General features: G+C 41.6%; 1 protein-coding gene and 1 long non-coding RNA gene across 4 annotated transcripts in view; one reads left to right on the forward strand and one right to left on the reverse strand.

The window, feature by feature from the left end:
* The window catches only part of NCKAP5 (NCK associated protein 5), a 652,533-nt gene that overhangs the window by 616,486 nt on the left and 17,756 nt on the right, over window positions 1–18,291 (reverse strand). Inside the window, exon 1 of one of the 2 annotated variants that reach the window (XM_075933270.1) lies at window positions 3,144–3,401. The exons of the other annotated variant lie outside the window; for it this stretch is intronic. The gene's annotated coding sequence lies outside the window, so the exon portion shown is untranslated. Of the gene's footprint in view, window positions 1–3,143; window positions 3,402–18,291 lie in introns of those variants that run through there. 2 annotated transcript variants of the gene reach the window in all.
* LOC142830154 (uncharacterized) overlaps window positions 1–18,291 on the forward strand; it is an 89,021-nt gene that overhangs the window by 43,297 nt on the left and 27,433 nt on the right. For both annotated transcript variants that reach the window (XR_012905134.1, XR_012905135.1), the window contains exon 2: window positions 8,459–8,621. This is a non-coding gene — a long non-coding RNA (uncharacterized LOC142830154). The remainder of the gene's footprint in view (window positions 1–8,458; window positions 8,622–18,291) is intronic.

The raw sequence follows: 18,291 nt of genomic DNA on the forward strand, positions 1-18,291 counted from the left end.
AAGTTAATCCCACCTGTCAGTTTGACTGGCTAAAGTACACACTAATTCCATTTATTTAGAAGAATAGAAGTGTTGCTGGCAATTTTCCACTTTAACACTATAGTTAAATGATAGAGGATTATTTTATATATATAATGTCATCCTCAGGCACATTTTCTGGGCCCACTCCTGCAGTCCTTAGCAAGGCAAAAGTCCAACTAACATATATACAGGTTGGGACTCTCTTGAGTATCCTAATTTGGGTTAGTGAAATATAAAATAGGCCTGTAACATATTATGTTGCCATCAAAAGGCAAGGAATATGTAAGAAAAATTGGCCCAAACTTTCAAAGGCTTTTAGTGTTTGTTCCTGCTCCTATTGAAATCTGTTAGCCTGAAATGGACAATGGATTTGAATTTAGCTCTCTATTTCTTCACAGGATGGGGCCCTAATCACTTGACTATGAGGTATTCTGGGACAGGGCTCTCTCGGGGCTTGTCTTTGAGATCGACCATCCAGAGATCAATCTGCCTGAGTTCTATTTAGTGGGTCTAGTAAGAACCCATTAAATCAACCAATGACAGTACCCCCCCATCAATCGCAGTACTCAGCCAGGTCACAAGGAGTAAGGAAAGACCTCTCACAGTGGGGATGCCACAGAAATTCAGCCTAAGGTACATTGACCCCAGCTATACTATTCTCATAGCTGGAGTTACAGATCTTAGATTGACTTTCTCCAGTAGTGCAGACCTGGCCTCAGAATCTGCTATAGAAGTTTTCTACTTTGCATAAAATACTTAAATATGCATTCGACCGGAGTAACTAAGAATGACTTAGCACTTATGTAAGAGATGGGAAAGCCAGGTTCCAATCCCCCCCATTCCTGTGCATATTTAATTGTCTATATACACAGATACAACAGGAGTGAGCAAGAGACCTGCCCCAGAATGCCCCCAAACAGAACCATTAGGGCACTCCAGTCAAGTAGGGAACCCAAATTCAAATCTCTTCTCCACATTGGGCAGAGGGTGGAATTTAATCTGGTTCTTCCACATCCTGAGTGAGTGCTGTACCTACCGGGCTAAAAGATAAAGGGGAGAGGGAGTTATCACTGCTTTTTCATGAAATGCGTTTGTTTTTAATAAACATTAGGAAGTGCTTAGATGCTTATCTGCAGGAGAGGATCTGTGGCTGTGAATCATGAGCAGAGATAGGCATCTACGTCAGAGTTGGAGGGAAGCGCCAAACTCTTTTTGAGGGGTGACGTAAGGAGGCACAGGCCACACCACGTCTCCTCCACATTTTCTACTGGCAAATTTAGGCAACTGCCCTCTAAGTGTGACAGCTTCTGTGGATTCTTAGCCATCTAACTACCTCAATGGAACAGGAAGCCTGGATGTTTAATTAGGGGCTTTCCCTTCAAGTAGGTGGCAAGGCTCCAAAAAAAATTGGGCGCTGCAAGTGTTTAGTTTTGCAATGCCTAAAGCCTCATTGTGATTCTAGCCCCAGGGCACCAATCCCAGGGCATGGATCCACCCAGACAGATCCTTACAGACATTTTACAGGATTGTGGGGCCTTTGTAATGAGGCCAAAATGGGTGGCAAGCAATGTGGTAGTATTAGAATTAAGAAGGGATCTTGCCTATTTATACTGAATTTCAACTGGGGTCAGATGTAATATATGCTGACTAACCCTCACATGTATGACAGCAGAAGCTTCCTTTTGCCTCCTCCTTTAGGAACAGTGTTTTGTTTCCCCAACAAAAATATATCACTAAGTCAAGGAAAGCAGTAATAAAAAAGGTCGAGAGCTCCTTATACCCAGGATTGTGATCTGGGGAATAGACAATATAATAAATAGGATGGCCTTCTGGCTCAGGCATGGGATGGGGAATTGAAAGATCTGGGATTTGCTCCAAGCCTTTCAGAAGAGTGAGGAGGGTGACCTTTGGTAGGTCACTTCTGTGCCTCAGACCTTCCCCTTTGAAACGGGGATAATACTGTTGCCAACCTCACAGCGTTGTTGTAAAGCTGAGTTAATTAGTGGTTGCAAAGAGCATTATGATCTGTGGATTGAAGGCACTAAAGAAATACAAAATATTATTAACAGCACTTATCAGGGCAGGCCTTTTCAGTAGTGTCTCAGCTTTGTTATTTATCATTCATTGTTTGAAGCAAACAAAAATAAAATAAAAATGGCTACTGCTCCTGTTGTACTACAGTTTGAACCTCTAAAATCCAGGACTCTCTGGTCTGGCTACATCCATGGTCCAGCCGGATATTGCTAGACAAGAAAGCCCTGGCTGGCCAGGTTAAGAAGCATAGCCTGGGCAGGACTGGCAGTGGGGAGCGCAGCCGCAGTCAGGGCTGGAGGCAGCAGGGCCAGCTTCTGTCTCGAACTGGCACAGTGGGAACACAACGTTAGCCAAGACTGGCATGGTGGAGGCTGAAGGCAGCGAGGCATTCAGCAGGGAGTGCAGCCCCAACCAGAAGCAGAGCCTACAGCCGGGTAGGAAGGCTTGACCTGCAGTGGTTCAGCAAACTCCGTGGTTCAGGACCACTCAGTTTCCGAGGGTGCTAGACAAGAAGGTTTGACCTGTAGCATACATCTCATTTTACCTGAATGCTTTCACTGGATGAACGACTAACTTTAAAAACTTTCTTTGCTTCCAGAACCAGTACAGAGATTAAAAGTAGAATCATATTAATTGTGCCTTCCATCTAAGTATAGATGAGCAGGAAATACAACTTCATAGGGAAACTATGTTAAGTATTTGAATGAATTTTGATTGTCCTTACATGACACTAACTCAGGAACCACCATCAAAACCATCAAACAACTTATAAAAAATACGTATTTTTTTTTGTTTTATAATCAGTGTAGTTTTACAGTCATATTGAAAAAAGGCAGGTTAGCACACCATCACATGCAAACATACAATTGAGAATCATAGCTGTGATTTTTCTATTGCCCTTGCAAGATGGGACTGCTAGCCACACTTGAAACATATTCAGATGTCTGACTGTAATTACTGCTAGCAACTGCATACTTAATGCTGTTATAATAAAACAAAACCACCAGTAGTAATACTAAAAAATAAATACCATATTTTAAAAGATGCTTTGCAAATATGATAAAGTACTAAAACAGCAAAAGCCTTACTTGTAGTTGTTCAATTAAAACACGCCACAGTCCTAGAGAAATCACAACCATAAGAAATCTTTGCAGTCCAGAAATTCTCCTGAGTTTATCCAGTGTTTATTTATCAAACTTTAAAACTCTGTGGTCAGAAGAACAGGGTTAGCTTTCTAGACCATCCACAAAGTCCTACAGTAACTGCAGACTTGAAGTTTGCTGGTAGCTGGCTTTTCTGCTGTTATGTAGTTGCTTGGTACTTGTAAATACAAGCTCCGTGAACAAAGTCCCAAATGACATCACTGGCAGCTGCTTATTGTTGAGTCTTTATTAACTGACTGTCAAAAAGGAAAAGAGAAGGGGAGGAGGAAAAGCCCAACTATCTTTCCTGAAGCACAATTTGCATCTTAGTAGAAGCTTCAGTTTTACGTAAGTAAATATTTCTAATATCCAAATTATGTTTTCTTATGATCAGTAGTCACAAAAACAGAAAAAAAAACTAAGTACATCCTAATCAACTTAGAAAATGGAAAGGGAGAGATTTAAATGACAGCAGCAGACTTTTCAGTATTTATTCACATATACTTCTAGTATATGTATACATGTATAACTATATACAAGCATATATAGAAAGGGAAACCTCAAAAAGATGCCAGTATTGTGCTGAAATTAAATATTCAGTTAAATTCTTATGGTAGAATCCACAGGTACCTTTTTTTTTTCCTGTTATAATAACTTGGTTTCTGTTATTCCTCTCCAGCTCATCATCTAATTAAGTGGGTTTTGCCCAGGAAAGCTCATGATACTATATATATATATATATATATATATATATATATATATATATATATATATTGTTAGTCGCTAAAGTGCCATAGGGCTACTCATTGTTTTTAAAGTGACAGACTCCCCATCTAAAGTTATGGCTACTCCTCTGAGACTTTCTAACTTTTGTATTCAGCCTTGATGTTTTGCTGTACTTATAACTGATTTTGATTCGATCATGACTTACAAGATAGTTTCACTTTTAATTTCATCAACACTTTTAAAGACAATAAAATCCTAATTAATTTTTTCACTTTTAAAAGGTGAAAATATAAATGTAGTGACTTTTCTTCCAGGGACTGTGGTTTGGAAAAAATGGTGTTTTAAAAGTGAAATGAGTATAACAGACTCTGTTCTAGTCCCCACGAGTCTGTAGAACACACATCACAAAACTAGCTCTGCCGCTGATTTGGCCAAACACTTTGTCTTGGGGATTTCTGCTAATAGAGTCTAGAGTGGGACTGGTGTGAATTCTGGATGTTGGCTCCTGTTTCTCAGAAGCTGATTTTTTTATGTCAGAATTTTTCACACAGGAAGGGCACTGCATGAGAGCTGCAATTGCCTTCTCTATATATGTAATCTGTTTGTGTTTCATCAACAAGGCAGGAACTTCAGTATTGGGAAATAGACCTTGATTTATCTTCTGAAAACAAAAACGAAAATTCAACACCAGAGTGAAAAACTGAAGAACAGTTGAGTACCAAATTCAAGTAGTAGTTTATGTCACAAATACCAGGCTATTCCAGCTAAAGATCTGGCCCCGTCTTGCCTTCATTATGAAAAGGCTCTCTCTCATCGGTATGTATCCCTGGTTTTAGTGATTAAGTAACAGCAGTGTATCTTACTGTCTTGAGTAGAAGTCAAAGGGGCTGCTCACAGCAGTAAGGACTACCCCTGGTAATGTCCGTAGTCTGGTGTAATGCACCATTTTGTTCAGGACAAAAGATCTGGGACAAGACCACAGGGTGGTCTCCTCTTGAAGATGGAGGCGATTGCTATAAAGTCTCTCTAGAATTTCTCCATGTATGTCTGTACAGCTCCTCCTAACCAATTTAGGGCACCAGTAGTTCTACTATTATACTATTACTTACTCGCTGTCTCACAATGGAGTCATTGCAAGCCTGCTTCCATTAAAATCTGGAAGCAAAATTCCCATTAACTTTAATGGAAGTAGGGTGGGCCCCGATACAGAATAGTGGGCAGTTACATCAGCGGGACTACTCAAGGCAATGGCACAATTCACAAGTGCTCGCCAAAGGAAAGCCCACAATCTGACCCATAGCGTTTGCAAAGAACCTTGAGGATGAATGCATTTCAGTGAGGCATGTTACCCTACCACATAACTCAAGCACAAGGCTTTCAGCTCCTAAAACTGCTTTCCTCCTTCCCCCCAGTCTTGCAGGCAGGTAGTGTAGTGAGAATTGCATGCAAGGAAATGGTAATGGGCCTCTGTATGGCTTCATGGAACAAGCCCATCTGTAATCTGGAAGTGTTGCCGATTTAGCGTGGTGGTAAAGAGAAGTCCTTCGGTTATTCCTGGGGTGAGAAAGGGCTGAGATCAGTGGATGCAGTAGCAGCCATTAGGTTTTGGAAGGCTAAGATGCTAGACATTAAAAATAGTCAGTTAGGAATATGCAAAATGTACCTTCACACAGACCACTGAACTGACGGTGCTCCTTTCTTAATTGACAAACTGATTCTCTTGACTAGGCAAATTCTGCTAGCTCCTACACCAGTGAAAATCTGGAGTGCCTCCTAGAAATCAAAGAATTTCCCCCAGATTAATGCAGTCCTACACTTTTTGAACATCACTTTAGCCTCCATAAATAAGTCCTGAACAGTAGGACAATAAAATGCCCTGAACATATCTTGGTTCCTAGCACATTCACACAGTAAACATTTCCGAAGCCTGTTAGCTCGAGTGTAGCAAGCAGACAGGATAAACAAATGAGCTAAATGAAAAGAGTATGTGGGAGTATGGGATCCATCTCCTCAGATTCTCATTGTCAACACATGAACTTCACTTGAAACAGTTTGATCAGCCTGGGAAGCTTTTGATCACACAGGACGGTTTTGTTGTTTTCCCTGCTAGGTGATTTTCCAAAGCTCACTCTTCCCTCCCCTGCATGCCAAGGGAAATGAAGAGGTAAGAGAAGTCTTTGGCAAGACAAGGCTTTCTTGCTGTAACAAACAAGAGATTTCTCCCTCTTAAAATTTATGAATTCAGATATCAGAGAAAGCAGCTAACAATATTTCATAATAAACAGTCCTCTGATTGGTTATTCCACAATCTAAGGGAGTCATTGTGCAGTATAAATCTAGCTTGTGTATTGTAAGTGATCTCAAAGTAAACGCGGGGGATAAGTACATGCACTTAGAATGGCATCTCCACAGTCTTTCCAATACTTGATTGACAGCTTTATGGGATGGCATGTGCATTCCCCAGATCTTTATGAACCTCTCGAGTACCTAACTAGGTGATTCAGCAAATAGTGCATCATGCACAAGTGCATTTGTGCAAGAATATCTCCTCCAACTCAATGATGGTACCATCCAAAATCTTATCCTTAATTATAACAAAGGAATCCCGAGAACACATATGGAAATGTAAAACTAATAGGACTAATATGAAAGATTTCCTCCAACAGCCGTTCGGGAACCTAAAATGAACATACCTGTTCTGCCAGCTACAACAGTGATATGCAACCAATAGGAAGCACCCTCGCCACTGCTACAATGCCATCCTATTATGACAGGGATCATCTGATTCCAAAATCCTGCCCATTATCCTTAAAGAACATTTGCTTTCACAATAAGAGTTTTTGAGAAGCAGACTCTTTGTAAATTGACAATAAGAACACACACATTTTAAGCAAAGTTTGATTTGTGTCACTGTGACAGTGGTGGTGAGTGAAGTTTAAATTCCCACTCCCTGTCCAACAGGGAATCAAAAACTTTGTTTTGCATGTTAAATGCTTAATTAAATGCAGGTATCATACAAAACTGGTTTAGGGTAATTCACTCTTCTTCTCCGTCCCCTACTCCCATGGTCTCTGGAAGTATTACAATTAAAAACAAGCAGCAAGCTCATTCAAATCAATGGCAATGACTTCATTGAGCTTTGGGTCTGACCCAAAGAAACAACACAATCCCAAGGGCCCAAATCCTGCGAAGATTTATGGACATGCTCAAAGTTAAACACATGTATAAACCTTTTGAAGGTTTAAGACCCTGACTGCAGTCCTGAAATGAATTAGGCAGAGCTTAATGTTCGTCACACACAGGAGTAGTTCAGAATGGTATCCCCACACTGGTCTGTTTCCAATGGTAGTGCCAAGATCCTACAGCTAAGCATGAGTATGTGATAGCATGGTGGCAGCTCTAATGAAAATACTGATTCGTTTGAGCTCACACTACTCCTTCCTTCTGGATGTAATCTCTTTCTGTCAAAAAGTATAGGTGTTAGCTTGTGAAACCCACATTCTTCCAATGCAGGCATCTGTTTTCATGGCCACCAGGTTGTAACGGATGGCTTTATGGTTTTTCAGGCAATTGGTTTTGCTGGCAATTGGTTTTGCTGATCAGGTTTTCCAGTCCAGACTACCTTCTAGTCCTGAGTGAGAGCCTATGTGATCCTTTACTCAATGAACTGGTCATTGAAATGGAGTGTCTCAGAGCAGATTCTTTCACATGGTCCTCCTGCCACACATCCAGCCACATCAGTCTCGTTATTTAACATGCTCAGCCCAAACCTGACACTCTGATGCAGTCAAAGCTCATAGATATAGATAATCGCCTGTGGTGGTGGGAAGGGCCACCCACCCAAACAGGGAACATTTGCTATAACATCTTTCAGTGTCCATCCATTATTAAAAGAGACAATGATTAGAGATGCTCATGGCAAAACAAGAAATTTATTTTATTCAGACACTTTTATGCAGTGTCCTCCACATGCACACACCAGATGGAGATAAGCATCAGGATGGAAAAAGCAGCCTTTCAATGTGTTTCTGAGACATAATTCCATATCAACACGTTAAAAATATTTATCCAGAGGAAAGTGGATTATGCTAATAAGAATTAATTTTGTTTAGATTGGTGTATTATATGTATGTATTTACATAATATTTAAAGCATCGATTCCTTCCCCAACCCCCCCCCCCACACACACACACACACAAGGGTGGAGCACAGTGGAAGAATGAGCCTCTCATTGAAGACTAAAGAACAGAGAAAGCCAGCAACATTGCTAATCTCCTGTCTCCATCTACCTCTGAGCCCCTGTCTTTATTCATCCTTTCACTGATGGGAGGAAGAAAAGTGTCTATTCTCTTCCTCCCTCCCTCTTTTCCCATCCATCAGAAGGGGAGGACGTCTCTCTCTCTCTCTGTGCGGGACAGAAAAACAGCTGTTGTTATCTCTGCACTTTCAATTTCCCCTTTGCTGGATTTGTACTCCATTTGGTTCCTTCACAAACCTCATTGCCTATCAATCTCACTGTGGCATCTTTCCTACAGGGCTTTCACACCTCCAAGACCATTTGTTCAGGGATCCATGTTCTGCCAACTCCGACTCCCGCTAGAAAGTAAAGTGCCTAGTACAATCGCTCCACTATGATCCTGACCAAGGACAACCTGCTGCAGTACCTGTTCTCATTCGCTTTAGTGTATGTACAATCAGGTAAGTGACCAGTCACATTGGACAAGCAGTCTCATTAATGCAAGTGCACATACAGCGAGAGAGCGTGCGCGCACACACACACACACACACACACACACACACAGAATCAAAATACAGCAGCAGCTATGGCACTGTGGCTGCTGCCTGCAATTGTCCTAGAGAATAACCACTGCATCCACTGGAAACTGTCACTACAGTTGCTCATTCCTGCAGCAGTCATGAAATATTGAGCCTGATTCAGATTTCATATACACCAGCAAAAGTAAATGATTTCATCAGTGATCAAACATCAGACCATCCTTTCCCAAGGCACTACAAATAAAGCATGTTGAACAACCCTAGAGCCATTCACAGAGACTCATGCTCCACCTCAAATCTCCCAGTGTTCTGCTATCTTCACCAAGATTAGTGAAGAGCCAATACCTGTGAAGCATCTACCAGAGTCCTGGCACTATTAAGTGATCACAAATAATAATATTGACTGCTTTAGGAATATCTAGAGCCACTCTCCTGTGATGTATTCTTGTTGCTGTCAAAGCTTCCCATATTATTTCATGACCACTTATACAAACCTATAGCACTTTTAAGAGCCTCTCAAAGTATTTCCCAGACATCAGTATGTTGTTTTCATAACAGCCTAATGCTACAAATCTAAGATGCATAGAGTTTAAGTTACCTGTCCAAGGGCCAGAGAAGGAATCAGTGGTCAATTAAAACCCAAGAATTCCTACTACCAGTCTCAACAACTGGGCAACACCATTTTCTCAAATGCTTTAAAAAAAAAACAGGCACTTCAGAGCAAGTCTCCAAGTACACATCTTGCTGTCCTCTTTGAAAGTGTCATGGGAATGCAGTGATAAACTGTGCACTCAACCGTATGTGCCAACATTCCCCTTCACTGCAGGGTGCTTGACACCCATTCTGCCTCAGACCCTGCCCCCACTCCACTCCCTCAAGTCCCCACTCCCACCCCACCTCTTTCCACCCCCATTTTGCCCCTCTCCTATGCATGCCCCAACCTTGTACCTCTCCCTCCCAGCACCTCCCACCCACTGCAACCAGCTGTTCAGCATCGTGCCAGAGGGGAGCCCTGATCAGCGGGGCTTCTGATAGGTGGAAGGGGGAGAGAGGAGTTGACCAGTGGGGTGTAGTGTGCTGAGCACCCACTATTTTTTCCCCCCTGAGTGCTTCAGCCTCCTCTCAGTGCCTATGCACACACAGCAGAATTTCAACCACAGCTTTAATTATTTTGTATTTGAAATATATATAAAACTTCTCAAAGCAGCTGGTTAGAGATTTATCATCAAATTGACCTGGACCTTTGAAACAATGTTAAAATAGATATGAAATTATTAGTTTTGTAAGAAGTCTAGTCATTCTATTTTAAAGGGTTCAAAGAATCTCTCTCCTCCTCTCTGGATAGAAAAAGGCAGCTGTATCCAGTGAAGAGAGAGTCTGTTCTGGCTTATCACACTGTTCTCTGCTGTATTTCTTTTACTGAACATGACAAAGAGAGAAACTCTTTGTGCAGCAATAGAAATGCACTGAGCAACATGGAATAAACATCAAATGCCTCTGCAAGTTTCAGTGATAATCTCAGCCCTAAGGTACAATTTCAAACATTATGATAAAGACTTCAGTTAGATTAGAACCATCAAATACAAACTAACATTCAAAACAAACAATGTGGTCTCAGTATAGATTTATTACAATACATTTTCTGAATTGGCAGATTTCCCTCCTGGCTCTTCAGCTGTCTCTTCCCCACAGGTAAAGTGAGTCAATCTGCTAGAGAGGACAATTTGCCACCCCGCTCACATAATAAAGTCATACATTATAAAAAAACACCATGGAACAATTGTTACCAGAATGTTTTGGGGTTTGTTTGGGAGGCTTTTGTATTGATTTGTTTCTTCAATCTGTGAATAGGCATTTAAAGCAAAAAATAAAAGAGAAAGATACATTTAGATGTAGCTGGCTCCTCAATAATTTATTACATCAAAATAAAAGTTACTAGCCAAACTTTTGTTCTCATGGATGCACATATTTTCCATCCAAGTTCTCCCTGAAATGCTTCTATTGAAGCCAATGACAGTTGTGTGCATATCTTTCAGAGCCCAGTTTGAGACCATGATACCAATTTGGCTTGGTTATTCTAGTGCAAATATAATGTAACTTAACTGACATATTTTAGATGGACAGCAGAGTAACAGAGACCAGAATTATATCCTGTGGCCCTGATTCTGCACTGTCTGCACACCCACTTTACACAGGTTTAATTGACTACTCCGAGTGCATTGCTTGGAGAACGAGAGGAAGGAAGAGAATGCTTTATCTTTATAATATGAAGGAAAACCAGGACAGGCTTGCAGTCATATGGGTGAAAGCCTAATATAACTCAGTCCATTCAAGTGAAACAAAATCCTTAACTCACATTAAGAATAACAAGATGTTATATTACACAATATCTCCATTTATCATCACTGATTGTTTGAAACATTCAATGATAACATGCTTTTCGATCAACTGAGGGTTTACGTCTCAGAGTAGTTAACCAGTGTTGCTATATCTGCTACAAACCAAAAAGTTTTTCAGTATGTACTAAGCAGTGCCAACCACTCCCTCTTCCCTTGTTATTAAAAAGTCACATGACTGCTCACTGTGCTATTTCTACCTTAGTTCAAACAATGGGATTTTTTTCTTCTTCTTCACACTCTTTAAACACCCAAAACAGAATCTCCTTTGTATCGTATGCAAATTCTTATAAAAGTAGGGATTCGATATCATGGGCTAGAACCAAGTAGAACCTACTGGTCAACGTTTTTTAAACATCCTGATCCACAGAGAAGGTAAGTGTATTACAGGTGCCAGATTCAGAGAGCCTCGTTCTTTAACTCAAGCTGATGCTTCTAGCTCTGGAACTCCCTCGGCGACTAAGATAACCTAAGCATGCTGCAACACACAGCGACCCCTCATTTCCTCATTGCACCTTTTCTGCTTTGCTAGCATTATGATTCTTCAGAGAAGAGAATGCTGAAATGTTTCATATTGTGTATGATGTGAATTATTAATTCATGTTATATTTATATAGTGCCATAGGTGAAAGAATGTCTAGGGAGCCGAGTGAGGCCATACACATTTTGTTTGTTGCTTAGAGTAGTACTATATGAATTCATATCTCTAGAGGTGCAAGGTATTAAGTCCCTATCACCTGCTCCAACCCTCTCAATAATTTGAAGGTAGTTTATTTCTCCAGTGTCCCTGCCTTTGGCATGTGTAATAAAACAAATACAATTTACTGTTTTTATAGCCGTAGGATATCTAAATAAATTGAGAGCTCTTGTTTTCTGCAATGAGGTCCAATTAATGCCAGAGATTTTCTTAAAGGTTTCAAAATATTGGGACCAGACCTAGAAACGTGGTGCTGATTTACTCATTTACAACCTAATCTAAATATAACTGTATACTGAATGTAACCATTTATAAAAAAAAACACATTAAATGAATCACTCTGGGGTGTGTCTAGACTGGAAAGATTTTCTGCAAAAGCGGCCGTTTTTGCGCAAAACTTGCCGCCTGTCTACACTGGCCACGAGAATTTGCGCAAGAGCACTGATGTTCTAATATAAGAGATCAGTGCTTTTTGCACAAATATTTTGACGCTCCCGCTCAGGAATAAACTCTCTTGCGCAAGAATACTTGCGCAAGAGGGCCAGTGTAGACAGGCACCTTAATTTCTTGTGCAAGAAAGCCCGATGGCTAAAATGGCCATTGGAGCTTTCTTGCGCAAAAGCGCATCTATACTGGGCACGGATGCTTTTGCGCAAAGGCAAATCTTTTGCCAATATAGACGCTCTCTTGCGCAAATACTTTTAACAGAAAAACTTTTCTGTTAAAAGTATTTGCACTAAATCATGCCAGTCTAGACCCAGCCTCTGGTATATTGAATAAGGTTCTCTATTTTTTATAGTATATTATGAAAAAAATCTTAGGGTATGTCTACACTACAATGTTAGTTCGAACTAACATTCATAGGCGCTACACTAGCGCTCCGCTAGTTCGAATTTAAATCGAACTAGCGGAGCGCTTAGTTCGAACTAGGAAAACCTCATTTTACGAGGATTAAGCCTAGTTCGAACTTACTAGTTCGAATTAAGGAGTGTGTAGCCCCTTAATTCGAACTAGTGGGAGGCTAGCCCTCCCCAGGTTTCCCTGGTGGCCACTCTGGCCAACACCAGGGAAACTCTATGCCCCCCTCCCGGCCCCGGACCCCTTAAAGGGGCACGGGCTGGCTACGGTGCCCGTGCCAGGTGCAAGCCTGCCAGCACCCAGCCAGCAGACCCTGCACCTGGCACGGCACAGAGCCACCCACCCGATGTCCCCCAGCCCACCTCCTCTTCCCGGAACCAGGCTGGCGGCTCCCGGGAGCTTGCCCGGGACCGCAAGAGGTGGGCACCTTCCTGGGCTAGTGCGGACATCGTGGACCTCGTCCATGATCTCCGCACTAGGCACAGGAAAGTGGCCGTCTAGGGCAGGAGAGCTGCCAGCCTGGCCACCCAGGAGCAGGAGTGCATGAAAATCAAGGTGGTCCACTGAGACCCCCGACCCTGAGCCCTGGGCTTACAATGGCCATCCTGGGTCAGACCAAAGGTCCATCTAGCCCAGTAGCCTGTCTGCCGACAGCGGCCAACCCTAGGGACCCTGGAGGGGGTGGACCGGAGACAGTGACCAAGCCATTTGTCTCGTGCCATCCCTCTCCAGCCTTCCACAAACTTTGGGCAGGGACACCACTCCTACCCCCTGGCTAAGACTACTCCATGGACCCAACCTCCATGACTTAATCTCACTTCCCTTTAAACTCTGTTCTAGTTCTAGCCTTCACAGCCTCCTGCAGCAAGGAGTTCCACAGGTTAACTATTTGCTTTGTCAAGAAGAAGAAGAACTTTCTCTTACTAGTTTCAAGCCTGCTACCCATTCCTTTCCTTTGGTGTCCTCTAGTCCTTCTTTATGGGAACTCATGAAGAACTTTTCTGAATGCACCCTCTCTACCCAACCCCTGCTTTTAGAGACCTCTATCCTGTCCCCCCTCCGTCTCCTCTTGTCTAATCTGAACAGTCCCAGTCTCTGTAGCCTCTCTGCATCTGGGACCTGTTCCTAACCCCTGATCATGTTAGTTGCCCTCCCCTCTCCCAGCCTTTCTCTTCCCCTCTCCCACCTCCTTTTCCCAGTCTCCCCCAGTTTTGTTCAATAAAAACAGAGTCAAGGTTGGAAGAAACGTTATCTTTATTTTGTACATCAGGAAGGGGGGCTAGGGAAGGGTAAGTGGAAGGAGGTGAGGGAGGAATGGGGTACGAGCCCCCGATGGGGAGGACTGGGCTGGCTCTGCGGGCTTCTGGGGGTGGAAGCTCTCCTGCAGCCCCCCAATTACCCCCTCTCCCCAGATGGCAGCCTGCGGCAAGTGCAGCCGGTCTGATGGCCGAGTGGTGTGATGTGCCCAGTGTGGGTAGTCTGGGCACTCCAAGCCAGGACTGGTTTTCAAGCGGGGCACCCCTGAGAACTGTCTGTCCAGGGTGAGGGTCGGGTCCCTTTAAGCGCAGCCCTCGGCTAGCCTGAGGCAGCAGCTCCACGCTCTAAGTCCTCCTCTGATGCCCTGCCGGCACTGCTTCCGGCCATCCTTAAGCCCTGTTCAGGGTCCACTCAATGTGGACATGCTAGTTCGAATTAGCAAAACGCTAATTTGAACTAGTTTTTAGTTCTAGACGCGTTCGTTCGAATTAGCTTAGTTCGAATTAACTAATTCGAACTAAGTTAGTTCGAACTAAGTCTGTAGTGTAGACATACCCTCATATATTCCTATAGCCTCTCTCACTCGATCCATTCTGGTACAACACCAAGACCCATGATTTGCCTCATTCATGAAGATGGCTTTTATTTTAGAATAACATTTTTTTTTTTTATGAAGCAAAATCAGTGAAGCTCAACCTACTCAAAGGTCCTACTAATTCAATATGGCTACTCTTGGAAATAACATCAAAACACCTAAAGCAGGTGTACTCCATTAAGTGCTTATGTGTTTGTGATAATGAGAACGGCTATACTGGACCAGACCAAAGGTCCATCTAGCCCAGTATCCTGTCTGCTGACAATGGCCAATACCAATTGCCCCAAAGAAAGGGGACCCAAAAGGTAATCCTCATATGATCCCTCTCCTGTCACCCATTTCCAGACAAACAGAGGCTAGGGACACCATTCCTACCCATCCTGGCTAATAGTCATTGATGGACCTAACCTCCATGAATCTATCTAGTTCTTTTTTGAATCCTGTTAAAGTCATAGCCTTCACCACATCCTCTGGCAAGGAATTCTGCAGATTGACTGTGTGCTGCGAGAAGAAAAACTTCCTTTTGTTTGTTTTAAAACTGCTGCCTATTAATTTCATTTAGTGACCACTAGTTCTTATATTGTGGGAATAAGTAACTTTTCCTTATTCACTTTTTCCATGCCAGTCATGATTTTATGTACCTCTATCATATCCCCCCTTAGTCTCCTCTTTTCTAAGCTGAAAAGTCCCAGTCTTTTTAATCTCTCTTCATATGGGATCCGTTCCAAACCCCTAATCATTTGTGTTGCCCTTTTTTTAACCTTTTCCAATGCCGATATATCTTTTTTGAGATGAAGCAACCACATCTATACACAGTATTCAAGAAAATACTTGTGCTATGACTTGTTCATGAAATGTTTGTAGAGAATATCTTATATGTTAAATTCAAATGATTGAGTGAGCAATTGGTGACCTGAGACTTCCACCAAAAGATCTGCAACATGTTTATCTATAGCAACCAGTCTGTCTGCTGCAGACTGGATCAGAAATCATCCTCTGTGACTTTTCTGTACAGTTCCTAGTACAAGAGGACCCACACCTTAATTTTATTATCAGTACACCTACAAACCACAAACAGTAATTTGCAAGAGAATGATAAAATCTTGAAATCAGATCTTTGGAGACTTAAAAATATATGAATGTTAAGGCTACCTATCTATTCTGTTTGTGATTTAATGACAATAGCAAGGCAGGAAAGGTTTAATAGTTTTTTTTTCAAATGCTTAAAGAAATAAAAGATGGGAGATGTGTACATGAACAGAGGTAATTCCAGGACCTGAATACTGTGCTGAAAGCGGTAAAGACTTGGGGACCATTCTACAAGATTTTTACATTATGAATAAATATTTAATTCTACACTGGTGTAACTTCAGATCAGGCCCCGAGTTTCACTACTTGTATTTCTTATAAGCACCTGTCCAAACACAGATAACAGAATAAAATATTTTCCAAGCAGAAATAACTGAGTTAGAAGCTATTAAAGTATGATAAAGACAACACTGGTGAATTGTAAGCAAGCAAGCTCCATATTTTCTTTCTTTAAAGATTCAATGGTTCACAGTAGCTGGAAAGATAAACAGTAATTATAATGTGAATTTATGTATACAGATAGCAGAAATGGTATATATTGTGCCAGATGTTTGTTTACATTTAAATATTGTAACTTTTTAAAAGTGAAAGTAATTAAATAAGAGAGGGAGGGAATTCAAATTTTCTTTTTTGGAATGATAGATGACTCCAAGAATGTATTCACTCCTAACAGTTTACCTTAGAGTCTGTACTTCCCTCAGCACATAAAGAACTGCCATTGCATTAATGGGGTAGAATAGACACCAAAGGCTGTAAATGCTATAAAATCAAAGCTAAATGTGATTGCATGCAAGTACACTGAGGTGTTACAGTCAAACTGCTCTTTCTTCCAAAATGTCCTCTAATCTACAATTAGTGAAAATATTCTCATTCCTTTATTATTTCCCTTGTAGCAACAGCAGCCTTATTTTGGGAGTAAGACAATGCCACAGACAATGGTACATACTGAACCCCTTAAAGGTTATATACATTCATATCCACCAGCCCTTCCTTACAGTCTTGACCCGACCATACTTTCACTAAAGTCAGAAGAGTAAGACCTTACGGAAAGGCATACAAATTTTTATAATTATCATTCCAAAAACCTGGGAAAAGCTGCCTGTTCCAGTGAAGCAGACTCCTATATCTTGGTTTGGTTTTAAGAAAGGCCCAACAAGGAACTGAATCTGACTCATCATTATTCTTGTCTGCTGAGTCAATCAACAGACTCACATGATGTTCTTTGTATTGTACATAGGTATGCTGGGATATGATTGTGTGATTACCATCCAGCAAAGACCATCACATAAGGGAGCTATGTGTGTTATAAAGCTTTTCGGTGCATTTTTAAAATTATACAAAATAAGGCTCCTGCAGCATGCACATACATGAGTTTATTTCCATTGGGACTAGTATTGCATCTCCTATGACAGGCCATAAAATGAATGCAAATTTGGAATCAGTGTTTCTGTCCCAGGCTTTCTGGTGGGGCGATATTGTTCCTCAAAGGTTTCTTCTCCCTTGGGCTAAACTATGCATTATGGGGATTCTAATGCAAATCAACCCAGCTGCATTTGCGGAGCTGGTTCCCTTTCCAACAGCAAGAAAGCAAACAGGTCCAGATTTAGGGCCTAATTTAAAGACCATTAATTACTATCAATGAGAATTGTTCTAATGACTTCAGTAGTCTTTGGATCAGGCCAGAAGTGGGGTCCATTGTACTGAATGTTTCCAATAGAAAGTTCCATTCTATCAAACATTCCAAAACCAAGACCAAAAACCACAATGACCTGCTGTACCCTGCTTGTGGCTGCTCCACTGCACGCAGCTGTCTCTCAGACAGCAACCCTCTCAGCCTCCACCAATAAACAGACAAACATTTTTGTTCATGGCACATTTCAAGGCACCCATGTTATCTCAGCACAAAATCACACAAACAATGTACAATGGCAGTACTTATTCAAATTCTAGGTCACTTCAGCTAGGGGATGTCAACCATTACCCATAAAATGATGCAAAATGAAGTTCCAGTTCACATCATTCTCTTAGAAGGGACAGGGATACATCTGTGAATAGGAACCAATATGGAATTTTAACTCCTCTTCCACACTGTAAGCTAAGAAAGAAATATAATTATCTTCTTTTTGCCTCCAAAATAATTGTATGCATTTATATTTTAGTACACAATCAAATTCATCCCTGCTTGAACTCCTCTGAAGTCAAGAGGGTTACATTAAACATGTATTTTGCACATTCAGGCTAGGACACTTCTTACATCTACCGTCCAAATCCACCCAGCCTCCCTTTACTACCCTCCAGTGCTCTTAAATCACTCAAAAGACTCCTGAGTGCATTCATTGATTTACAGAAAGAACTGCAAATACAAGCAGGAAACCTTGTATTTAATCCCATCTATCCTTCTTCCCAAGTCAACCATATTCTGCTTAACCCTTCATGTTTCTTCTTTTTTTCATCCCCTCAAAGCTGTATATCATGGCAAACAACCCGCTAGCAGAGGAAGAGACTTCTAGCACCCAGTAAGATTGCTCCTCTACCAGACAGGCTGCCGGACAATTATATGAAACACAACCAGCTCTAAGCTTGACTCTCAAACTATGAATGAGGGCACATAACACTGACAGTACACACAGACACCCCAACATCTACAAATCCCATCAATTTTGAGGTGAATACATTTTCAAAAACATGCTTTAATAGGAG

This window comes from Pelodiscus sinensis, chromosome 7 (assembly GCF_049634645.1).
Source record: "Pelodiscus sinensis isolate JC-2024 chromosome 7, ASM4963464v1, whole genome shotgun sequence".
Classification (NCBI taxonomy): Eukaryota; Metazoa; Chordata; order Testudines; family Trionychidae; genus Pelodiscus; species Pelodiscus sinensis.